This window comes from Bos mutus, chromosome 15, assembly GCF_027580195.1.
Source record: "Bos mutus isolate GX-2022 chromosome 15, NWIPB_WYAK_1.1, whole genome shotgun sequence".
NCBI lineage: Eukaryota > Metazoa > Chordata > Mammalia > Artiodactyla > Bovidae > Bos > Bos mutus.
This window is the reverse complement of record NC_091631.1, coordinates 5,150,835-5,177,928: the sequence shown is the minus strand read 5'-3', so window position 1 is coordinate 5,177,928 and position 27,094 is coordinate 5,150,835. Positions and strand designations below refer to the sequence as shown.

At 40.4% G+C, this 27,094-nt stretch overlaps 1 protein-coding gene and 1 pseudogene across 1 annotated transcript in view; one reads left to right on the top strand and one right to left on the bottom strand.

Annotated features, from left to right (window-relative positions):
• Nucleotides 1-27,094, top strand: part of CSTPP1 (centriolar satellite-associated tubulin polyglutamylase complex regulator 1) — a 208,733-nt gene that overhangs the window by 115,174 nt on the left and 66,465 nt on the right. The gene's annotated exons all lie outside the window — the stretch shown is intronic.
• LOC138991059 (U6 spliceosomal RNA) lies at nucleotides 8,362-8,431 on the bottom strand (annotated as a pseudogene).

Sequence of the window (27,094 nt, the reverse complement as noted above, 5' to 3'; positions counted from 1 at the left end):
CATTGAGTCGATGATGCCATCCAACCATCTCGTCCTCTTTCAGCCCCTTCTTCTCTTGCCTCAATCTTTCCCAGCAGCAGGGTCTTTTCCAATGAGTTGGCTCTTTGCATTTGGTGGCCAAATTATTGGAGCTTTAGTTTCAGCATCAGTCCTTCCAATCACTATTCAGGGTTGATTTCCTTTAGGATTGACTGGTTTGATCTCCTTGCAGTCCAAGGGACTCTCAAGAGTCTTCTCCAGCACCACAATTCGAAAGTTTCACTTCTTCCATCAGATCAGATCAGTCACTCAGTCGTGTCCAACTCTTTGCAACCCCGTGAATCCCAGCACGCCAGGCCTCCCTGTCCATCACCAACTCCCAGAGTTCACTCAGACTCACGTCCATCGAGTCACTGATGCCATCCAGCCATCTCATCCTCTCTCGTCCCCTTCTCTTGCCCCCAATCCCTCCCAGCATCAGAGTCTTTTCCAATGAGTCAACTCTTCGCATGAGGTGGCCAAAGGACTGGAGTTTCAGCTTTAGCATCGTTCCCTCCAAAGAAATCCCAGGGCTAATCTCCTTCAGAATGGACTGGTTGGATCTCCTTGCAGTCCAAGGGACTCTCAAGAGTCTTCTCCAACACCACAGTTCAAAAGCATCAATTCTTTGGGGCTCAGCCTTCCTCACAGTCCAACTCTCACATCCATACATGACCACTGGAAAAACCATAGCCTTGACTAGATGAACCTTTGTTGGCAAAGTAATGTCTCTACTTTTGAATATGCTATCTAGGTTGGTCATAACTTTCCTTCCAAGGAGTAAGCATCTTTTAATTTCATGGCTGCAGTCACCATCTGCAGTGATTTTGGAGCCCCCCAAAAATAAAGTCTGACACTGTTTCCACTGTTTCCCCATCTATTTCCCATGAAGTGATGGGACCAGATGCCATGATCTTAGTTTTCTGAATGCTGAGCTTTAAGCCAATTTTTTCACTCTCCACTTTCACCTTCATCAAGAGACTTTTTAGTTCCTCTTCACTTTCTGCCATAAGGGTGGTGTCATCTGCATATCTGAGGTTATTGATATTTCTCCCAGCAATCTTGATTCCAGCTTGTGCTTCTTCCAGCCCAGCGTTTCTCATGATGTACTCTGCATATAAGTTAAATAAGCAGGGTGACAATATACAGCCTTGACATACTCCTTTTCCTATTTGAAACCATTCTGTTATTCCATGTCCAGTTCTAACTGTTGCTTCCTGACCTGCATACAAATTTCTCAAGAGCCAGTGGTAATTTGCTGCATCTTGAAGGAAGCTTAGCCCAGTGCTCTGTGACAACCTAGAGGGGTGGGATGGGGTGGGAGAGAGGTTCAACAGGGTGATGACATTTGTATACCTATGGCTGATTCATGTTGATATATGGCAGAAAGCTACACAAGATTGTATCCTCCACTTAGTGCTTGCTTCCGCAGCACATATACTAAACAATTATCCTCCAATTACAAATAAAATTTTTAAAAAGGAAAAAAGATAATAGCCCTCTAACAAAACTGTATCTTTAGAAGAAGAGGTGATACATTTCCATTGTTCAATTATAAACAGGAATCTTGTGTCACTAAATTTAAGAGAATTTAGGAAAATTTACTTTCTTGTTGAAAAAAAATACTATTAGGCAGGAGAAAGAAATAAAAGACATAAAAATTTTAAAGAAGGAAAAATTACATTATTTGCAGGCAATACAGCTGCTTACTTGGAAAGCCAAAGACAACCAAACTGAAATCTATTATAAACATTATGAAAGGGACTTCCCTGGTGATCCAGTGGTTTAGAATCTGCCTTCCAACACAGGGGACACAGGTTCAATCCTTGGTCAGGGAACTAAGATCCCACATGTCCTGGGACAACTAAACCCAAGCACCGCAACTCTGAGCCCACATACTGCAATGAAGATCCTGTGTGCCCCAGCTAAGATCTGATGCAGCCAAATAAACGAACAAACCAAAAAATTTTATGAAGATTCAGCAAGGTGGCTGGACAAAATATACTAAAACCAACCATTTATTTTAAAAATAATAGCCTTTATATAGTCAAACAAGAAGAAAAGTCCTTTCCTCTAGCAAAAGAAGATAAAATACCTAGGAATAAACCAACAAGAATATGCAAGAACTGTATGAAAGAAGCCTTAAAACCTCACTGAAGAACTCAAAAAGAAAACTTGGGCATATGGAAAGGCATACTCTGTTCTTAGAAAGACTTAGCCATCATAAAGCTATCAGTTCTCCCTAATTTAATTTATAATTACCATGATCTCAGAAGAATACCAAGAGGATTTAATTTTGTTTGCTTATGTTTTGTGAGACATGCTGATTGTAAAGTTTATACAGGAAAACTAAATAGGCTAGAATAACCAGGACTATCTTGAGAAAGAAAAAAAATAATAGAGTAGTAGCTCCTTCCAGATAGTAGAAGCTATTCTAAGGCTATAATAATTCTACTAATAATAACTAAGGCAAAACACTGTGTGCCAGGTACTGTTTTAAGCACTTTTGAGATAATTCATTTAATCCTCACAACAGCCCAAGGAGATTAACTTGCTCAAGCTCACAGAGTTAATGAGTGGCAGAGGTTGAACTTAAACTCGGGGTACTGTGGCTCCAGTGTACATGCTCTTCATAACCATGCCATACAAACATTCATCACTAGAACATGAATAGGTAAGTGAAAAATCAGTGAACCAGATTTTGAAGTCTAGAAATTGACCCAAATATGAAATGGAGTTAACCTGTGTTGGAGAAGGGAGGACATTTAAAATCAATGAGCATAATTGTTTGCCATCTTTTAAAAAGTGAAGTTGGATTCCTTCCTCACACCTTACATGAAAATAAATTTACAGATGGATCAAAAATGTCAGTGTGAAAAAATGAAACCACGGGGCTTCCCTGGTGGCTCAGTGGTAAAGAATCCGCCTGACAATGCATGAGACATGGGTTCGATCCCTGATATGGGAAGACCCCACGTGCCTCAGAGCAATTAGGCCCATGCGCCACAATTATTAAGCCTGTGCTCTACAGCCTGGGAGCTGTAGTACCGAGCTCACGTGCTGCAACTGCTGAGACCCACGTGCCTAGAGCCTGTGCTCTGCAACAGGGGAAGCCCCCCAGTGAGAAGCCAGCACACCATAAGGAGAGAGGAGCCCCTGCTCTCCACAACTAGAGAGGGCCCTAGCAGCAATGAAGACCCAGCACAGCCCAAAATAAGTAAATTAAAAAAATTTTTAAGTTAAAAGGAATATAACTCTTTTTTTTAAAATATTGAATCTATAAACATGCTCAAAGAAACCACAGGAAAATACTTTTATAGTTTAATAGAAGGAAAAGCCTTTCTTAATATGACTGACAAAAAAACCATCAAAGCCATAAAAGATTGGTATATTTCATTAAATTAAAAAGGTAGAAAATCTGCTTGACCAAAAAATTCTGTAAATAAGATAAAAGATTAACAACAAACAAGGAGAAGTATTTGTAACATATCATAAGTGAAGGGCTAATTTCCTTACATACAGAGTTCCTAAAAATCAATAATAAAAGTTCTAAAAATTCAGTAGAATATTAAATGAAGAAAACAAAATTCACAGCAAAGAATGGTAAAAGTGATTCTTTAAAAAATATTTAATAATAGCTTGATTGAAATATAACTCACATGCCATACAATTATCTTATTTAAAGCATGCAAGTCAATGGTTTTTAGTATATTCACAGAGTTGTGCAACAATTACCACAATCAGTTTTAGAGCATTTTCATCACCCCCTCACCCTCAGAAGAAACCATAATCAGAAGGAACTCTAATTACTAATTACCCCTGCTTCCACCAGTCACGGACCTACTTCAGCCCGAGGCAGCCACTAGTCTACTTTCTGTCTCTGGATTTGCCTGCTCTGGCATTTCATATAGAAGGACCCGTACGCATGTGAACTTCTGTGTCTGGTTTCTTTCACTCAGAATAGAATTTTCAAGGTTCATCCATGTTGTTTCATGTATCATATCCATACTTTAGTTCTTTTTTATGGCCAAATAGTATTTCATTGTATGGGTATACAGTTGATATTTATCTACTCACCCATTGACAGACATTTGGGTTGTTTCTATGGTTTTGGCCATTATGAATAATATGCTGTGAATATTTGTGTGGAAGTTTTTGTGTGAACATAACTTTCACTGGGCTTCCCAGGTGGCGCTAGTGGTAAAGAACCCTCCTGCCAGTGCAGGAGACATAAGAAAGGTGGGTTCAGTCCCTGGGTCAGGAAAATCCCCTGCAGGAGGGCATGGCAACCCACTCCAGTATTCTTGCCTGGAGAATCGCATGCACAGAAGAGTCTGGCGGGCTACAGTCCACAGGGTCACAGAGTTGGACGCAACTGAAGCAGCTGAGCACGCAAACACACGCGATTTCTCTTCTCTTAGATGTATAGCTGGCAGCGGGATGCTGGATCATATGATAACTCTACGTTTCACTTTTTAAGGAACCGTTTGCCTGCCTGTGCGTTCGTGCTAAGTCACCGCAATCCTGTCCAACTGCTTGCAGCTCTATGGACTGTAGCCCGCTAGGCTCCTCTGTGCATGGGATTCTCCAGGCAAGAATACTGGAGTGGGTTGCCAAGTAGATTGCCATGCCCTCCTCCAGGGGATTTTCCCAACCCAGGGATCAAACCCATGTCTCCTGTGGCTCCCGCATTGCAGGTGGATTCTTTACTGCTTAGCCACCTGGCAAGACTGCCTGCCTACTAAAATGGCTACACCATTTTACATTCCCACCAATGTATGAGAGTTGCCATTTCTCCACATTCTTGCCAGCACTTGTCTTTTTCTTTTTTTTTTTAATATAGTTGATGTACTGTATTATGTTAGTTTCTGGTATACTACATACTGATTTGACGTTTGCATCCATTATGAAGTAATCATCATAGTAAGTCTGGTATCCATTTGGCCCCATACAAAGTTATTATGATATTACTGACCATATTCCTTATGCTGTATGTTACATCCTTGTGGCTTATTTATTTTTTAACTGGAAGTTTGTACGTCTTAATCCACTTCACCTCTTTTGTCCCCCCACCCATTTGTTCTCTGTGTCTATGAGACTTTTCATTTTGTTTTGTTTGTTAGATTCCAAGTATAAGTGAGATCACATAGTATTTTTTCTTTCTCTGTCTAATTTATTTCACTTAGTGTAAAACTCTCTAGATTCATCAGTGTTCTTTCAGATGGCAAGATTTCTTTTTTATGGCTGAGTAATATTCCATTTGGAGAAGGCAATGGCACCCCACTCCAGTACTCTTGCCTGGAAAATCCCATGGATGGAGGGCCTGGTGGGCTTCAGTCCATGGGGTCGCTGAGGGTCGGACATGACTTGAGCGACTTCACTTTCACTTTTCACTTTCATGCATTGGAGAAGGAAATGGCAACCCACTCCAGTGTTCTTGCCTGGAGAATCCCAGGGACGGGGGAGCCTGGTGGGCTACTGTCTCTGGGGTCGCACAGAGTCGGACTCGACTGAAGCGACTTAGCAGCAGGAATATTCCATTACATGTATGTATGCCACATCTTTATCCATTCATCTATCAGTGGACACAGGTTGCCTCCATATCTTGTCTGTTGTAAATAATGCTGCAGTGAACACATATATTGTTGTGCAGATATGTTTTTGAAATAGCATTTTTGTTTTCTTTGGGTAAATATCTAGAAGAAATTCGTGGATCATATGTTAGTACTGTTTTTAATTTCTCAAGGACCCTCCATACTGTTTCTCACAGTGGTTGCACCAATATGCCATTGCCCCAGTAGTGCGCACGTGGTCCCTTTTCCCCACATCTGTGTTGTCTTTTTTGATGATAGCCATCCTGACAGGTGTGAGGTGATACCTCATGTGGTTTTTATTTACATTTCTCTGATGATTAGTGATGTTGCACATTTTCATCTGTCGGCCATCTATGTCTTCTTTGGAAAAATGTCTGAGTCTTCTGCCCCTTTTAAATTGGATTATTTGGCGTTTTGCTATTGAGTTGTTTGAGTTCCCCGTACATATTGACTATTAACCCCTTATCAGATACACGACTTACAGATATTTTCTCCCATTATTAGGTTGCCTTTTCTTTCTTCTTCTTTTTTTTTGATCATGCTTGGTGGCATGCAGTATCTGAATTCCACTATCAGGCATCAAACTTGTGCCCCTGCAGTGGAAGCATTGAGTTCTAATCACCAGGCCAACAGGGAATTCTGCTTTTTCACTCTATTAGTTGTTTCTTTTGCTGTGCAGAAACTTTTCAGTTTGATATCGCTCTTGTTTATTTTTGCTTTTGTTGCATATGCTTTTGGTATCATATATCCAGAAAAATTGGTGCCAAGATCAATATCAAGGATGTTTTCCCTTATGCTTTCTTCTAGGAGAAGAAGAAAGTTTCAGGTCTTACATTAGCCTCCTTTAAACCATTGTGAGTTATTTTTTGTGTGTGGTGTAAAATAGAGGTCCGATTTAATTATTTTGCATTTGAGTGTCCAATTTTCCCAGCACCATTTATTGAAGAGACTATTCTTTCTTAGCTATCTTGCCAAATGTTAGTTGACTGAACACGTGGGCTTATTTCTGGGTTCTCGAGTTTGTGCCGTTGCTCTACATGTCTGTTCTGATGCCAGTACCGTACAGTCTTGATTACTTTAGCTTTGTAGTATTGTTTAAAGTCAAGACGTGTCATGCCTCCTGCTTTATTCTTCCTTCTCAGAATTGCTTTAGTTCTTCAGGGTCTTTTGTGGTTTCATATGAATTTTAAGATTTTTTTTCTATTTTTTCTGTGAAAAATGCCATTGGAATTTTGATAAGGATTACATTGAATCTATATATGGCTTCAGGTAGTATGAGCATTTTAACATTATTGATTCTTGCAGTTGGTGAACATGGATATCTTTGCATTTGTTTGTGTCTTCAATTTCTTTGATCAAACTCTTGCAGCTTTCAGTGTACATATCCTTCACTTCCTTGAATGAATTTATTCCTAAGTATTTTATTGTTTTGGATGCTACTGTGAATGGGATTGTTTTCTTAATTTCTTTTTCAGGTAGTTTGTTGTTAGTGTATTAAAATGCAACTGATTTTTGTATGTTGGTTTTGTGTCCTATAACTTTACTGGATTTGATTTATTAATTCTAACAGTTTAGGGATTAGATTGGAGTTTTTAAGATTTTCTATATATAAGATCATATCATCTACAAACAGAGATAGTTTTACTTCCTTCTTTCTGATACGGATGCTTTTTATTTCATTTTCTTGCCCAATTGCTCTGGTTAAAAATTGCAGTACTGTGTTGAACAGGGATGGTGAGAATAGGCACCCTTGTCTTGTTCCTGATCTTTAGAGGGAGAGCGTTCAACCTTTCACCACTGAATACGGAATAAGCAGTGGATGTGTCCTGTACAGTCTTTATTTGGTTGAGGTACTTTCCTTCTATATCCAATTTGTTCAGTTTTCAATCATGAAAGGAAGATGAATTTTGTGGATATATGTTTTTATTTCTCTTGCATAAATCAGATCAGATCAGATCAGTCGTTCAGTCGTGTCCAACTCTTTGCAACCCCATGAATCGCAGCACGCCAGGCCTCCCTGTCCATCACCAACTCCTGGAGTTCACTCAGACTCACGTCCATCAAGTCAGTGATGCCATCCAGCCATCTCATCCTCTGTCGTCCCCTTCTCCTCCTGCCCCCAGTCCCTCCCAGCATCAGAGTCTTTTCCAGTGAGTCAACTCTTTGCATGAGGTGGCCAAAGTACTGGAGTTTCAGCTTTAGCATCATTCCTTCCAAAGAACACCCAGGGCTGATCTCCTTCAGAATGGACTGGTTGGATCTCCTTGCAGTCCAAGGGACTCTCAAGAGTCTTCTCCAACACCACAGTTCAAAAGCATCAATTCTTCGGCACTCAGCCTTCTTCACAGTCCAACTCTCACATCCATACGTGACCACAGGAAAAACCATAGCCTTGACTAGACGAACCTTTGTTGGCAAAGTAATATCTCTGCTTTTGAATATGCTATCTAGGTTGGTCATAACTTTTCTTCCAAGGAGTAAGCGTCTTTTATTCTCTTGCATAAATATCTAAGGGTAAAATCACTAACAAACTGTTTTCCACATTGGTTGTACTGTTTTATACTCCTATCAGCAATGTCTGAAAATTTCAGTTGTTACACATCCTTGCTAATATTTGGTGTTGTCAATCTTTTTTCCCCCAACTTTGAGATATAATTGGCATGTAACATTCTGCAGGTCTAACGTGTACTATGCAATGATTTGATATATGTATATATTGTGAAATGATTACCACAGTACAGTCATTTTTTAAAATATGGAACGTTTCACAAGCTTGTATGTCATCCTTGCACAGGGCCCATGCTAATCTCTCTGTGTGTGCTCTTTCGCTCAGTCATGTCCAATTCTTTGTGACCCCAGGGATGTAGCCAGCCAGGCTCCTCTGTCCATGGAATTTTCCAGGCAAGAATACTGGAATGGGTTGCCATTTCCTACTCTAGGGAATCTTCCTGACTCAAGAATCAAACCCATGTCTCTTGTGTCTCCTGCATTGGCAGGTGGGAAGCTCCAGTTGGCTCAGTGTTGTAAAGAATCTCTGTATTGTGCCAGTTTTAATATATGTTCTTCTGAAGCAAGCAGTCATTTTTTTTAACTTCTTATTTTATATTGGAGTATAGTCGATTAGCAATGCTGTGATAGTTTCAGGTGGACAGCAAAGGACTCAGCCCTATACATACATGTAGCCATTCTTCCCCAAACTCCCCTCGCATTCAGGCAAGCATAGTCTTTAATTTCAGCCTTTCTAATGGGTCTGAAGTAGCCTTTCTAGTATCTTATTGTGGTTTTGATTTGCGTTTTCCTGATGACTAATGATGTTGAACACTTTTTTATTGTTTATTGGCCATTTCCTCTGTGAAATGCCTCTTCACATCTTTTGCCTGTTTTTTATTGGGTTATTTATTATAATCATTAAAACAGTTCTTTATATATTCTGGTTCGCAGTCAGATGTATGTATTATAAATCTCTCTCACTCTTTGGCTTATTTATTTCCTTAATGAAGTATTTTATAGAGCAGAAGTTTGAAGTCTATTTTCTGAATTTTTTCTTTTATGGTTAGGTCTTTTGGGTCCACTCTAAAAAAATCTTTGCCTTAAATACGTTTACAACACTATTACTCTACATTTTCTTCTAAAAGCTTGAGAAATTTACTTTTACATTTAGATATATAATCCATCTTGAATTAATTTTTGTGTGTGGTTTGAAGTTGAGATCAGGATTTTTTGTTTTGTTTTTTTTCCATATGGATAGCTAGCTGTTTATTTCAGCACCACTCTTTGAAAGACTGTACCTTTCCCACTTAATTTTTTTGGTTTGTTTGTAAAAGAAATCCGTTTATACAAGTGTGGGTGTATTTCTGGATTCTCTATTTTGTTTCATTGATCTACTTGTTGAACTTTAGTCTTGATTACAACAGAAAGGTACCGTCTTTAATGTCTCTCAGCAATACTTTATAGTGTTTAATATACAGATCTTATACATTGTATTAAATCAATTTATATATTTCAAGTTTTGTGCTACTATTTAAGTAGCATTATTTTTAAAATCTATTTTCTTTACAACTGTTCATTGCAAGAACTTAGAAATATAATTGCTTTTTGTATATTTCTCATATCTTGAGACTTTGCTAAATTCACTTATTAGTTCCATAGCTTTTTTGTAGATTCCTTAGAATCTTCTACATGCAAAATCATGTCATATGCCAATTAGGGGCACTTTTATTTCTTCCTTTCAGGTCTCTGTAGGTTATTTTTCTCTTTTTTTCTTTATTGCCAGAGTAGGACCTCATTACAATGTTGAGCAGAAGTGGTGAGAGCAGATATCTTTGCTTTGTTCCCAATCATGGCAGAAGAGTTATCAGTGTTTCAGATTAAATATGAGGCTTTTTGTCAATGTCCTTTATTATGCTGAGGAAGTTTACTTTTATTCTTAGTTTGCTGAGAATTTTTTAAATTTAATTTAATTGTTTTAATTGAAGGATAATTGCTTTACAGAATTTTGTTGTTTTCTGCCAAATATTAACATGAATCATCCATAGGTATACATATACTGAGAATTTTTATTGTGAATTGGTATTCAATTTTTTATTGTTTTTCTGCATCTATTGAGATAATATATGATTTCCCCTTTATGCTATTAATGTGAATAAATCTACCTTAGCCATGATTTATTATTATATATACATATATATATAATTGGATTCCTTTTACTAACATTTTATTAATGATTTTCAGCTCTCTGCATAATGTATTTTAGTCTGTAGTTTTCTTTTCTTGTAATATCTGTCTGGTGTGAGTCTCAGGATTATGCTGGTCTCATAAAATGAGTTTGAAAGTATTTCCTCTGTTTTTAATATATCTTTTTTTTTGGGTTGGGGGGGATGGTTCCAATCCAATTTTATTACAAAAACAGGCAGGAGCCCAAGTTTGCTGACCCCTGGAATCTATCAAAATATCTTACTGCTTCTCCTACTAGCTATTAAACATGCTCAAGCCTCTTCCCATCTCGTTGCAGCTTCTCCTTTGTCTTTGGACATGGGATGTCTTTTTTTGATGGATTTCAGGGTCCTCCTGTTGATGGTTGTTCAACAGCTATGCAATTTCAGTGCCCTCACAGGAGGAGATGAGCGCTCATCCTTCTACTCTGCCATCTTGAACAAATCTCAGTAATATATCTTTTTTAAATGTCTCTTTTTCTAGGAAGACTTTTCTGAACTTTTAAATAAGATTTAATATGCTTCTTATAAGCTCTTTTCCTAACATTTTTCATACATATAAACGTTTACTTAAATTCTGTCTTCCTCATTAGACTGTAAGCTTCATTAGAACATTTTTATGTCTTTCTTATCCCTGGGCTAGCATCTAGAAAAGTGCCTTGTTCAGAGTTCAGTTGGCCCTTGAACAACATGGATTTGAACTGTGCGAATTCTTTTCAATAAATATATTGGAATTTTTTTTATAGATTTGCAACAATTTGGAAAAGCTCACAGATAAACCATGTAGCCTAGAAATATCTTAAAAAAAATTAAGTTAGATATGTCATAAATGCCAAATAAATGTAGATGATAGTCTATTTTATCATTTGCTACCATGCATATGTGCTAAATCATTTCAGTCATGTCCAACTCTGTGCAACCCTGTGGACTATATAGCCTGCCAAGCTTCCCTGTCCATAGGATTCTCCAGGCAAGAATACTGGAGTAGGTTGCCATGCCCTCCTCCAGGGGACCCTCCTGACCCGCAGATCAAACCTGTGTCTCATGTCTCCTGCACTGGCTAACAGGTTCTTTACCACTAATGCCACCTGGGAAGCCCAGTTGAATATCACCATGACAAGTGAAAGTGAAAGTCGCTCAGTCGTGACCAGCTCTTTTCAACCCCATGGACTATACAGTCCATGGAATTCTCCAGGCCAGAATACTGGAGTGTGTAGCCTTTCCCTTCTCCAGGGGATCTTCCCAACCCAGGGATCGAACCCAGGTCTCGTGCATTACAGGTGGATTCTTTACCATCTGAGCCACAAGGGAAACCCATAAAAATAGTCAAATAAAAAGTTTATGAAAACTTATGCACATACCTACATAGCATCATTTGTGGTCTAGAGAAATATAAACAAACACAAAGATGCAATATTAAATCATAACTGTATAAAATTAACTCTAGTACTCACTGTATTACTGTAATAATTTGTAGAGACCCCCTGTTGCTATTGCAGTGAGCTCAAGCATCGTGAGTATCCACTTAGAACGCCATGTGACACTAACTATTTCCACCTGGGCAGTTCATAGCTCCAGTACTGCTTATCACGTTAAAAGTGATCCCCTGCAGATCTCATGTATTTTTCATCACATTTAGTGCAATATTGTAAACCTTGAAAGACACCATTGGACCCATATGAAGAGCCACTTGTGATGCTGGAAGTGCTGCTAAGAAGCAGAGAAAAGTCATGACATGACAAGAAAAAGTTGAATTGCTTGAGATGTACCATAGATTGCAGTCTGCAGCTGTGATTGCCCACCATTTCAAGATAAATGAATCCAATGTAAGGACCATTCTTTAAAAAAAAAAAAACACTTCTTCTGTGTGAGTCATTGCTGCAGTTAGGTCAGCAGGCGCAGAAACCTTGCACTTTTTGAGAAATATTGAATATTTCTCTTTTTATCTCTTTGAAAATTCAGCTTTCATGTGGGTGTAGAATTACTGTAAGAAAGGCATACTGATAGACTCTAATATGATTTGAGAAAAAGTGAAGTCATTATATGACAACTTAAGGCAAAAGGAAATTGAACGATCTAAAGCTGGAGAATTTAATGCCAGCAAAAGGTGGTTTGATAATTTTAGAAAGTTTTGGCTTAAAAAAATGTCAAGATAACAGGAGAAGCAGCTTCTGCCAACCAAGAGGCAGCAGAAAAGTTCCCAGAAGCAATTAAGAAAGTCATTGAGGAGAAAAGATATCTGTCTAGACAGGTTTTTAATGCAGACGAAAGTGCCCTATTCTGGAAAAAAAAGAATGCCATAAAGAACATTTATTAGTAAAGAAGAGAAGTGAGCACCAGAATTTAAGGCAGAAGGAAATAGGCTAACTCTACTGTTTTTTGCAATTTCAGTCAAGTGTATCATCAGGACTACCCTCATCTAGGCTTCAGACCTTGAAGGAAAGAGATAAACACCAGCTCCCAGTCTTTTTAAGTTGTACAGGAAGAAGACCTGGACAACAGGAGTCCTTTTTCTAGATGGGTTTCATCGACATTTTGTCCCTAAATCAGGAAGTACCTTGCCACTAAGGGACTGCCTCTTAAAGTTCTTTTGATTTCAGACAATGCCTCGACCACCCAGAACCTCATGAATTCAATAATAAAGGCTTCAGAGCGGTCTACTAGCCCCCAAACACACTCTCTAATTCAGGGGATAATAAGGACCTTTAAGGCTCATTACACACAGTACTCTAGGGACAGGATTGTCAACACTATGAAAGAGAACCCCAATAGAGAAAACATCATGAAAGTCTATAAGGATTACACCACTGAAGATGCCATTGTTGCTATAGAAAAAGCCATGAAAGCCATCAAGCCCAAAACAATAAATTCCTGCTGGGGAAAACTGTGTCCAGATGTTGTACATGACTTCACAGGATTTACAACAGAGCCAGTCAAGGAAATCATGAAAGAGATTGTGGGATGAAAAAGAAAAAGTAGGCGGAGGGGTGAAAATTTTAAGATATGGAGAAATTCAAGAACTAATAGACACCAAATGAGAGGAATTAACAGAAGATGGCTTGATGGAGATGAGTGCTTCCTAACTGGTGCCAGGCAATGAAGAAGACGAACACGTAGTGCCAGAAAACGTATTGATATGAGACAGTCTGGCAGAAGGTTCCAGTTATTCGTGATTGCTTCTGACTGCTGCGACGTGGACCCCGCTATGATACAGCCGCTGAAACTAAAGCAAACAGTAAAAGGAGGATGAGTACTATGTAGAAATATTTTCAGAGAAATGAAAAAGCAAAAAAGGTCAGGCAAATTTCCGATATATTTCCGTAAAATTACGCCCAGTGTGCCTGCCTCTCCTGCCTCCCCTTCTACCTCTGCCACCCCTGAGACGACAAGATGAACCCCTCCTCCTCCTCAGCCTGCTCAGTGTGAAGGCCTTTATGATGGTCCACTTCCACTTAATAATGGTAAGCAGCCACCTCATGCGAAGAGCTGACTCATTGGAAAAGACTCTGATGCTGGGAGGGACTGGGGGCAGGAGGACAAGGGGACGACAGAGGATGAGATGGCTTGATGGCATCACCGACTCGATGGACGTGAGTCTGGGTGAACTCCGGGAGTTGGTGATGGACACGGAGGCCTGGCGTGCTGCGATTCATGAGCGACGGAACTGAACGGAACTGAATCATGTTATACAGTTAAACTTAAGTGTTGTGTATGTGGAGGCGGGGTATGTGTGTGTGAAAATCTAATAGCTGAATAGCAAGAACTGTGTGAGATTTTGTGCTGTTACCATTATCATCACCTAAATATTCATCACATAGAACAGTGTGTGCAACAACGAAGGAGACTATAAGCAGGTGAGAAGACAGCCTTCAGAACAGGAGAAAATAATAGCAAATGAAGCAACTGACAAGGAATTAATCTCAAAAATATACAAGCAACTCCTGCAGCTCAATTCCAGAAAAATAAGCAACCCGATCAAGAAAGTGGCCAAAGAACTAAATAGACATTTCTCCAAAGAAGACATATAGATGGCTAACAAACACCCGAAAAGATGCTCAACATCACTCATTATCAGAGAAATGCAAGTCAAAACCACAATGAGGTACCATCTCACACCAGTCAGAATGGCTGCTGTCAAAAAGTCTACAAGCAATAAATGCTGGAGAGGGTGCAGAGAAAAAAGAACCCTCTTACACTGTTGGTGGGAATGCAAACTAGTACAGCCACTATGGAGAACAGTGTGGAGATTCCTTAAAGAACTGGAAATAGAACTGCCATACAACCCAGCAATCCCACTGCTGGGCGTACACACCAAGGAAACCAGAATTGAAAGAGACATGCGTACCCCAATGTTCATCACAGCACTGTTTATAATAGCCAGGACATGGAAGCAACCTAGATGTCTATCAGCAGATGAATGGATAAGAAAGCTGTGGTACATATACACAATGGAATATTACTCAGCTATTTAAAAAGAATGCATTTGAATCAGTTCTAATGAGGTGGATGAAACTGGAGCCTATTATACAGAGCGAAGTAAGTCAGAAAGAAAAACACCAATACAGTATATTAACGCATATATATGGAATTTAGAAAGATGGTAACGATGACCCTGTATGCGAGACAGTGAAAGAGACACAGATGTAAAGAACAGACTTTTGGACTCTGTGGGAGAAGGTGAGGGTGGGATGATTTGAGCGAATAACATTGAAATATGTGTATTATCATATGTGAAATAGATTGCCAGTCCAGGTTTGATGCATGAGACAGGGTGCTCAGGGCTGGTGCACTGGGATGACCCTGAGGGATGGGATGGGGAGGGAGGTGGGAGGGGGTTCAGGATGGGGAACACATGTACGCCCATGGCTGATTCATGTGAATGTGTGGCAAAAACCACCACAATATTGTAAAGTAATTAGCCTCCACTTAAAATAAATGAAAAAAAGAAAAAAAAAGATCTCTAAGTTCTGCAAAGTTCTTACTCTTTACAGGAAAGTATTGAACTTTTTTCCAATTAAAAATTAGAAAATACATTTTTCCTTTTTGTTAGAGATTCCCTTGAATCATATAATAAAATAAAGATAAAAAGAATGTAAAAAAAAAAAAAAAACTGTGTGCAAGACTGGTATTGAGGCCGATAGCCTGTCCTTACACAGGCCTAGAGTGATATTTAATACAAAATTAACAATCTGTTAGTCTTCTTCCTAGTTTACTAAAACTTTGCTTTCAGAGAATTACATTACCATACAGCCTGCTTCTCTTTCTTATAATTGGAGAAACTTTGTTTTATCCTGTCATCACAAGTAAGTGGGTTTTTTTAATGTAGCAATATTTCCAGTACTGAATGAATATGACTGTAATATTGTATGCCATAAAATTTTTATAATGATTCATTCATTTGTACATAGGTTAGGCTGTTGGAAGGACTGATGCTGAAGCTGAAACTCCAGTACTTTGGCCACCTCATGCGGAGAGTTGACTCATTGGAAAAGACCCAGATGCTGGGAGGGATTGGGGGCAGGAGGAGAAGGGGATGACAGAGGATGAGATGGCTGGATGGCATCACCGACTCGATGGACATGAGTTTGGGTGAACTCCAGGAGTTGGTGACGGACAGGGAGGCCTGGCGTGCTGCGATTCATGGGGTCGCAAAGAGTCGGACACGACTGAGCGACTGAACTGAACTGAACCATAAAGCAATTGTATTGCTGCTTCTTCGTTATCAATACATGAACCATTCTACCTGTAAATAAATATGGATTTCTTTTTCACATCTTGTTGTTAAGCCCCTAAGTCGTGTCTGACTCTTTGTGACCCATGGACTGAGCACGCCAGGCTCCCCTGTCCTTCACTATCTCCCAGAGTTTCCTCAGACTCATGTCCATTGAGTTGATGGTGCCATCCAATCATCTCATCCTCTGTTTCCCCTTTCTGTTCTTGCTCTTAATCTTTCCCAGCATCAGGGTCTTTTCCAATGAGTCAGCTCTTCGAATCAGGTGGCCAAAGTATTGGAGCTTCAGCTTCAGCATCAGTCCTTCCAATGAATATTCAGAGCTGATTTCCTTTAGGATGGACTGGTTGGATCTCCTTGCAGTCCAAGGGACTCTCAAGAGTCTTCTCTAGCACCACAATTTGAAAGCATCAGTTCTTCAGTGTTCAGCCTTCTTAATGGTCCAACTCTCATAAATGTTAGTAATACATATAACATTACAGTGTTTTGTATCATACAAGACAATATGTAGGTACTGACAGATGATTCACTTGTAGACAGACTATTTAAACTTTGTGGTATAAATACATACAGTGCTATAAATGTGTTTTCTCTCCCTTATGATTTTCCTAATAATGTCTTCTTTTCTCTAGCTTACTTTATTGTTAAGAATACAATATATAATAATATAATATACAAAATATGTGTTAATTGACTGTTTATGTCACCAGTAGGGCTTCAGATCAATAGGAGGCTATTAGTAGTTAAGTTTAGGGAGAGTAAAAAGTTCCGCAAATTTTCACCTGCGTGGGAGGCTGGTGCCCCTAACACCTGTGCTGTTCAAAGGTCAACTATATATCCATATATATGTACACACACATATACAAGTGAATATTTATACTTACATTGTATTAAAGGGAAGATAAGAGACTAGGAAGACTTGAGAATTGTGACAAAATACTGAAGACAATGTAAAAAGTCTTCCTTTTAAAAAAATTACATCAGAGCAGAAAAACCACAGTGAGGACTAGGTGGATGGTATCATATTAATGAGTGAAAGCGAGAAAAGAGAGCATTCACCTCTTATTTTGATTTAGTCTCCTCATCAAAGAGAATGCTTTTTGGATTGGAAAAGATTAAAAGAAACACTGGTTCCAGGAAATGAAATCAAATATAGCTGAGATGTAAGAAGTCACCTAACTGCTTTAAATGAGCTCAAGTTTCGGGCCTGATTTACTTTCTGAGGCGCGGAGGCCCAGTGGATAAGCAGGCTGAACTGCTGGGAGTCTCTGGGAAAGCGGACCGCGCAGGATGTGAGGAGAGGGCGGCCGGGCAGAGGCAGGGTGGCCGAGCTGCTGGGAGAAGTTCCAGAAGACCCGAGTCAGCAGGCCAGTTCAACAGACTGAGGGCGGGTGACCTTGCCATCAGTCCTGGGATATTCTTTCAGTTCAGTTCATTTCAGTCACTCAGTCGTGTCCGACTCTTTGCGACCCCATGAATCGCAGCACGCCAGGCCTCCCTGTGTATCACCAAGTCCCAGAGTTCACCCAGACTCACGTCCATCGAGTCAGTGATGCCATCCAGCCATCTCATCCTCTCTTGTCCCCTTCTCCTCCTGTCCCCAATCCCTCCCAGCATCAGAGTCTTTTCCAATGAGTCAACTCTTCGCATGAGGTGGCCAAAGTACTGGAGTTTCCGCTTTAGCATCATTCCTTCCAAAGAAATCCCAGGGCTGATCTTCAGAATGGACTGGTTGGATCTCCTTGCAGTCCAAGGGACTCTCAAGAGTCTTGTCCAACACCACAGTTCAAGAGCATCAATTCTTCGGCGCTCAGCCTTCTTCACAGTCCAACTCTCACATCCATACATGACCACAGGAAACTATTTGTTAAAGAGTAAGTTGTCGGTGTTTAGAAAAGGACGTTGTAGTCACTGTAAGCCTATCAGAGTTTATTGCAAGAGAAAGGGCTGGGAGGGGATGAGGGAAGGAGGGAGGGGAGGAGAGAAGAGGGGAGAAGGAAGAGAGCCCAGGCTTGGTGGGTAAAGAAGGCCCCAGCTGTTACTTCTGAATAAAACAACATTAGGCTAATTATTTATCTTTATAAGCCAAATTGCCTTATCGGTAAAACAGAAATAATAAGAGAACCTACTTCATAGCATAGTTCTGAGGTATAAACCAAATAATGTGTGTAAAATATTCATCAAAATCATTGGTAATTGTGAAGGGAGTGACAAAGACAAATGATGGTAATGGCCATAATACTGAAGGAGGAAAAAGTGAAATAGTCAATGCAAACTTAGTCCATTTTTGAAGGGATTACTAGACTGTTAAATTGAGAAGAATCTATACTTAGCTATATTTATTTATGAGCTATATTTATTGTAGAATTATTATAAAATGTAGCTATATTTATCCTGTTGGTTTGGGATTCCCAGGTGGCACTAGTGGTAAAGAATCCGCCTGCCACTTCAGGAGATGCCAAAGACACGAGTTTGATTCCTGGGTTGGGAAGATCCCCTGGAGAAGGAAATGGCAACCCATTCCAGTATTCTAGCCACAAAAATTCCATGGGCAGTGAAGTCTGGTGGTCTGCAGTCCATGGCGTCTCAAAGAGTCAGACACGACTCAACACCCACTCTCTCACTCACATTGTGTTGGTTTAGTTTAACTGGACTTCAACAAGACCTTGACAACATCTCCATGGTATCCTTGTGAAGAAGCAGAAAGGATGCAGGGCTGGATGGTATCTAACAGGTTGAACAGTCATATCCAAATGTGCTAATTAATGGGTTTGTGTCATGCTGAAGCGAAGACTCCAGAAGTATAATTCTGGATTATGTCATTTTTTTCTAATCCATTATTTGCATGAAAGCGTGGATAGCAGGCTGATCAAAGGTGGAGACATAGCTGATAAGCTACCTGAAAGAAATAGCACCTGAAAAGCCATCGTACAATATACTACAGAGAACGTGGGGGTGGGTCTACCACTACTAGCTTATGACCTTGAGTAAATTACTTAACCACCTGAGCCTTTGTTTCCTATTTGCATGAGGATAATACCACCTATTCCATGGTGGTTGTGAGAATAAAAAAGATATGTGTACTAGTTAAATATATTTTAGTTATCTATCACTGTATAATAAATTACCACCAAAGTTTGGAGGCTTAAAGCAATAAATACTTAAGTCACACCGTTTCAGAGGGTTAAGAATCTAGGAGCAGCTTACTTGGACGGTTCTGGCTCAAGGTCCCACATAAGGTTAAAATCAAGATTTTGGGGCTTCTGTGGCGTGCTTATGAATCCACCTTCCAATGCCGGGGACGTGAGTTTGATCTCTGGTCAGGGAACTAAGATCCCACATGCCACAGAGCGACTAAGCCCATGCGCCACAACTAGAGAGCCTGCAGGGTGTGAGTAGAGAAGCTCGCTCACCCACAGCGGAAATCCCGGTGAGGCAGCTAGGACCCAGTGCAGCCAAATAAACAGATTTTAAAAAAAGAAGACAAAATCAAGATTTGGGTCAGGGCTGCAGTCGTCTGAAGGCTTGACTGGGACCAGAAGATCTGTTTCTAAACTCACTCATATCACTGTTAGCAGGAGGACTCAGTTCTTCATCCCGAGTTCCTCATGATATGGTAGTGGCTTCCCCAGAAACAGTGATCTCAGAGAGAGCAAGAAGCATCAGGACCTCTGATGACCAAGTCTCTGAAGTCACATCATGGCACTTTCATTTTACTCTGTTCTTTAGAAGTGAATCACTAAGTTTCACCCATACTCAAGGGGCAGAGAGGGGAGTATCATAGAATCTTGTGGACATATCTTAAAACCACCACATTATAAAAAGTACTCTGTTAGTGCTTCGCACAAGGTTCAGTTCATTTCAGTTGCTCAGTCCGATTCTTTGTGACCCCGTGGACTGCAGCACGCCAGGCGTCCCTGTCCAACACCAATTCCCAGAGTTTATTCAAACTCATGTCCATTGAGTCGGTGATGCAATCCAACCATCTCATCCTCTGTTGTCCCCTTCTCTTCCCGCCTTCGATCTTTCCCAGCATCAGGGTCTTTTCCAGTGAGTCGGTTCTTCACATCAGGTGGCCAAAGTACTGGAGTTTCAGCTTCAACATCAGTCCTTCCAATGAACACCCAGGACTGATCTCCTTTAGGGTGGACTGGTTGGATCTCCTTGCAGTCCAAGGGACTCTCAAGAGTCTTCTCCAGCACCACAGTTCAAAAGCGTCAATTCTTCGGTGCTCAGCTTTCTTTATATCCGATTCTCACATCCATACATGAGCACTGGAAAAACCATAGCCCTGACTAGGCCTTTGTTGCTAGGTGCTCCATACATGGCAGTTGTTTTTATGCTGTTACTACTATACCCCTAACACATAAGGTCTTTTCTATAAAGCCACTATGAGCAGGACAAGAAAACCTCATGGTTCTTTAGATTCCTGGAAAATACAAAGAAGGAAGTACCATATATCACAAGATTCATTATATCTGTTTTGTAAACTAAAATGAATGAACTCTTTTTGTACTATTGCATTAAGAGCAGACTGATAAAATTAAATTTCAGTCACACTTAATAGTCATACCTAAAGTGTATAGTCAGCTGGCAAATACCAGTGACATGGATAGTTTGAATTGATGGTTAATCCAAAAATTAATTTTGTTTGGTTAAGACAAAATATGAACACCTATATTTATATTTAACACATATTACAATTCTTCCAACTTTAACTGTGTAGTATACCAACTTGTCTGAGTGTCCTGCTCTCCTTTCCAGCTAGAAAACTGGCCACCGCTAAGACCGAGAGGACCCAGTCTCATCAAAGATAAGAAGACTTGCTAGTTCACCCACCTTCCCTGAGGGCAAGGAATAATTTAGGCAGAATTAAATCAACAAGCAAAAGAAGTATATCAATCAACAAAGGGCTCAATTAAGCCAGAGAGTTGATGTTGATAGTAAAAACTCAGAAACAAGAATCGGTATAGCTACGTCGCTGGATAACCTAGTGTTCCTCTGCTTGTGTACACATATGGATACCTGGTGTCCATCAGTGGCCTCAAGGATTGTCTAATGCTGGTTGTAAACAAAAGCATAAGAACTCATGAACTCCAGGTGGACAGAGTAATTTACTGGGCCACTTTGGTAAGATAAGATCATTAAATTGAAGATATTGTCACACCCAAAACTGGTTTATTCACAAGTGTTTTGATTTGCATTAATCATTAGACAGTTCCTCAGGCTAATGTCTGGAATTATGGAACTCTCCTTAGCAACTCACCAACAAAGCAATCAGACTTCTAACATGTTCACAACACAGTCACGGATTTGAAAGTCAGTAAAAATGGCCCCCAAGGAGCCAGTGTTTACAGAGTTTATATGTGTCTTTGTAAAAGAGGCAGAAAATCTGCCCAGAGCTCCGCAGAGAATCCGATAACTTATAAATGCATAACTTTCAGGTTCTGATCAGGTCAACAGCAGCAGATAACAAGGTGGTGAGGAGGGTCTGACAGGCGTGATAAACGTTATCAGGAAAAAAAGTCACTAAAATTCAAACAGTGAAGAGAAAATCCATGTTAAAAACAAACAAGAGAAAATCTATATATATTTTTTTAAATCAAATGGTATTTTAGGGTCATTTACCATGCAGGGGACCTGTAAAGGCTTTATCTTTTTTGTTCTTTGAGGATATCTTTCCATTATGGTCCAAGGCAATAAGCAGTTGTCATCATATTGAACCAGAGTTGATAAACCAAATGCTACTTATGTTTATTATCATCTTTTAGCAGGCCAAGGAAGTTTGTGATGCAGTTTAGAGATAAGATATGCTTTAAAAAAAATTTTTTTTTTAAGTTTGGGCACTTAAGCTTTACTTATTGACTTAGAGAATACACATAGAAGAAGGGGTCCCTGGAGCCTCCGGGAAAACTGTGTACTGATTCAGCATCATGAGAGCTGCACAGCCTGTTCTGTGAATAATAAAATAATTATAATAATAGCCATCATTTGATGAACACAGAGAATGAGATGGCTGGATAGCTTCACCAAGTCAATGGACATGAACTTGGGCAAACCCTGGGAGATGGTAAGGGACAGGGAGGCCTGGCATACTGTAGTCCATGGGGTCACAAAGAGTCGGACATGACTTGGCAACTGAACGACAATGAAAACTCATCATGTGTCAGGAACTGTGTTAAATCTTTACATGCATTATGGTATTGAATCTTCTCAACCACTATTTTGAGTATTATTATTATCTCCATTTTTAAAAATGTTTATTAATTTATTTGGCTGTGCCAGATCTTAATTGCAGCACACAGAACCTTCCATCTTCATCGTGGCATGCAGGATCTTGAGTTTTAGCACCTGAGCTCTTAGGGACAGCCTGTGGGATCTAGTTCCCTAACCAGGGATCAAACCAGGGCCCCCTGCATTGGGAGCACAGTCTTAGCCACTGGACCACCAGGGAAGTCCCTGTCTCCATTTTAAAGATGAGGGAACTGAGGTCAGTTCAGTTCAGTCACTCAGTTGTGTCCGACCCTTGGCGACCCCATGGACTGCAGCACTCCAGGCTTCCCTGTCCTTCACTATATCCCGGAGCTTGCTCAAACCCATGTCCATTGAGTCAGTGATGCCATCCAACCATCTCATCCTCTGTCATCCCCTTCTCCTCCTGCCTTCAATCTTTCCCAGCATCAGGGTCTTTTCCAATGAGTCTGTTCTTCACATCAAGTGGCCAAAGTATTGAGTTTCAGCTTCCACATCAGTCCTTCCAATGAATATTCAGGACTGATTTCCTTTAGGATTGACTGGGTAGATCTCCTTGCAGTCCAAGAGACTCTCAAGAGTCTTCTCCAAAACCACAGTTCAAAAGCATCAATTCTTTGGCGCTCAGCTTTCTTTATAGTCCAACTCTCACATCCATATGTGACTACTGGAAAAACCATAACTTTGACTAAATGGACCTTTGTTGGCAAAGTAATGTCTCTGCTTTTCAATATGCTGTCTAGGTTGGTCATAACTTTTCTTCCAAGGAGGAAGCGTCTTTTAATTTCATGGCTGCAGTCACCATCTGCAGTGATTTTGGAGCCCCAGAAAATAAAGTCTCTCACTGTTCCCATTGTTTCCCCATCTATTTGCCATGAAATGATGGGACTGGATGCCGTAATCTTACTTTTCTGAATGTTGAGCTTTAAGCCAACTTTTTCATTCTCCTCTTTCACTCTCATCAAGAGACTCTTTAGTTCTTCACTTTCTGCCATAAAGGTGGTGTCATCTGCATATCTGAGGTTATTGATATTTCTCCCGGCAATCTTGATTCCAGCTTTTGTTTCTTCCAGCCCAGCGTTTCTCATGATGTACTCGGCATATAAGGTAAATAAGCAGGGTGACAATATACAGCCTTGACGTACTTCTTTCCCAATTTGGAACCAGTTTGTTGTTCCATGTCCAGTTCTAACTGTTGCTTCTTGACCTGCATACAGATTTCTCAGGAGGCAGGTCAGGTGCTCTGGTATTCCCATCTCTAAGAGTTTTCCACAATTTGTTGTCATCTACACAGTCAAAGGCTTTGGCATAATCAATAAAGCAGAAGTAGATGCTTTTCTGGAACTCTCTTGCTTTTCCAATGATCCAATAGATGTTGGCAATTTGATCTCTGATTCCTCTGCCTTTTCTAAATCCAGCTTGAACATATGAAAGTTCATGGTTCACATACTGTTGAAGCCTGGCTTGGAGAATTATAAGCATTACTTTGCTAGTGTGAGATGAGTACAATTGTGCAGTAGTTTGAGCATTCTTTGGCATTGCCTTTCTTTGGGATTGGAATGAAAACTGTGGCCACTGCCTAGTTTTCCAAATTTGCTGGCATATTGAGTGCAGCACTTTCACAGAATCATCTTTTAGGATTTGAAATAGCTCAACTGGAATTCCATCACCTCTGCTAGCGACATGTTATGTCTTTGCTTCAGCATGATATGAACCCATTAATTAGCACATTTTGATATGACTGTTCAACCTATTATATGTCATCCAGCCTACATCCTTTCTGCTTCTTCACAAGGATATCATGGAGATGTTGTCAAGGTCTGGTTGAAATACAATTAAACTAAACAAACACAATGTGAGTGAGTGAGTAGGTGTTCAGTCGTGTCCAACTCTTTGCAACCTCATGGACTGCAGCCCGTCAGGCTCCTCTGACCATGGGATTCTCCAGGCAAGAATACCGGAGTGAGTGGCCATGCCCTCCTCCAGGGGATCTTCCCAACCCAAGGATCGAACCCAGATCTCCCGCATTGCAGGTGGATTCTTTACCATCTGAGCCACCAGGGAAGCCCAAGAATACTGGAGTGGGTAGCCTGTCCCTTCTCCAGGGGATCTTCACAACCCACGAATCAAACTGGGGTCTCCTGTGTTGCAGGCAGATTCTTTATCACTTAGGCACCAGGGAAGTCCTGTAATGTTATCTTATATGGCAAGAAGAACTTTGCAGGTGTGATGAAGTTAAAGATCTTGAGATGAGGGAGTTTATCCTGGAATATCCATGTGGACTTAATGTTATCTCAAGTCTTCTCAGAGGCAGACTGCAAGAGATTTGATGATAGGAGAGGAAAGGCAGTGTGGAAGCTGGAAGCAATGGACAGGGGAAGGTGATGCAGCATCCCAAGCCAAGGAATGACCACAGCCCCTCGTGGCTGGCAAAGCCAAAGACTAGATTGTCCCCAAACCTCCAAAGGAATCATGCCTGCTGACACCTTCATGTTAGCCCTGTAAGACTCATTCTGGGGGCCTCCCTGGCAGTCCAGTGGTTAAGACTTCACCTTCCAGTAGCGGGGAGGTGCCGGTTCAGTCCCTGGTCAGGGAGCTAAAATCCCACCTGCCTCAAGACCGAAAACCAAAGCATAAGAGACAAAAAAACCAAAATGTAAAACAGGAGCAATATTGTAACAAATTCAATAAAGACTTTAAATGGTCCACATCCAAAATAATCTTTAAAAAGAAAAAAAAAAAAGATTTATTTTGGACTTCTGGCCTTCAGAACTTTTTTTTTTTTTAATATATCAACTTAAGAATGATTTTATTTTACTTTTTAATTTTATTTTCTTTTTTAACTTTACAATATTGTATTGGTTTTGCGGATGGGGAACACGTGTATACCTGTGGCGGATTCATTTTGATGTACGGCCTTCAGAACTATAAGAGAATAAATTTCAGCCGTTTCAGGCTACCAAGTTTGTGGTAATTCATTACAGCAACCATAAGAGTCTCATACAACCATGTGACTGTCTTCATGGTTTGCTTGCTTCACACTTTGTCCTTATATTTTTCCTACACTTAGTAATTATATTTCCTGAATTCGGTTATAAAAGCATCGTTTCGGATCAGGTTTGAGGTGTGTTGAGAATTTAGCTGAGCTACCTCATGCTATTGCTGCCTTGGCATCCGTTTTGTTTGGTCCACAGAGACGTTAAAAATTATGCCAGCCCCTCAGCAAGCACATGCCCTGGATAATAGCCTGCAAAGTCACAAGTAAACACAAGGTCCTGATGCGACTTTCCCCTTGTGTTCAGAGGCCGCCCCTTCCTCCCAGGGCTTTCACCTCATCCCTTAGATAAGACCCAAGTGGGAGCTTACCAAAAGCCCACTCTTTTGGTTTGAATTGACCAATCCAGCCTTAGCCCATAAATCCCAAAGTTCTTCACCCACAGACCCTAATAAGGACTTGTTACCCCAGGTCCTGACGGTCTCGTCTGCACTCTGCCCTGACCTCCCGCTGTGGCCCCATGAGATGTGCTTTGTGCTTCTCCAAGACCTGTCTGTAATAAACGTCTCTCTTTCAGTTTTTTCTGTGGTCAGCTGTTGAACAAGACTCACCACCTGCTATCCTATGCTCCACTTAACAAATGTTGGTTAACAAAATCATAACAAAGAGGTACTTTATGAGATTATCCAGTCCTATGGCTATCCCATATCCCAGCCTTTTGTATTCCTACAGTAGAACAGGGAAAGTGATGGGACCAGCGTTGCTATATGTATAATGAAAGAAAATCTTTTCAAGATGAAGGATTAACACACTTGTGGAAAAATACTGAATATCAAAAGTCAAATCCGTAATCACATCCCACATCTCTCACTAGAAATATAGTAGATTTCCCCTACACCCTCCACTCTTCATTAAAAAAATATTTACAACCTTCAAGAAAGCTATGGAAGTAACTTGGATTCACCAAATGCTACCAGCTATTACATTTGTGCACAATAGGGAGGTAGACAGATAGATAATTCAAAACTAAGTTATAAGAATCATGACACTTAACCCCTATGTCAGTGAAAATGAAGCCACTCAGTCGTGTCCGACTCTGCGACCTCATGGACTATAGCCTACCAGGCTCCTCAGTCCATGGAATTTTCCAGGCAAGAGGACTGGAGTGTGTTGCCATTTCCTTCTCCAGGGGATCTTCCCGAGCCAGGGATTGAGCCCAGGTCTCCCGCATTGCAGGCAGACGCTTTACTGTCTGAGCCACCAGAGAAGATGCAACCCCTATACACTTAATATAACTTAATATATATAACCCCTATATACTTAATCTCCTAAAAGGAAGCATTCTCCTCGTCTGCGTAACCCCAGTTTCATTATTTAAGAAAATGAACAGTAATTCCCCGGTTGTTCTCAGATATATTAAAAGAAGTTTGTTTTCTGACCCAGGGTCAAATCAGGGTTCACAGTTGTACTTGGTAACGTCTCTCTAGTTTCTTTTAAGCTGGAGCAAACGCTGTGCTGTTTTGTTTTTCACGCTGTTTTTCTGGTGCTTAGCCTGACCCTCCCTGCGCTCTCATGTAAACTCCACGGGGGCAGGGATTTGGGTCCCTTTTGTTCCTTGCTATGTCCTCAGCACTGAGAATAGGGCCTGGCACTTATTAAGACTTAGTAAATATTTGTTAAATAAATAGATGAGTGGATGAATAAGCAATGCAAGTGTAATGAGCATCATGAGAGGTGATCTAGAGGATGCCAAAGAGGCTGATCTGTTGTTGTTTGTATATTAACTGTTACC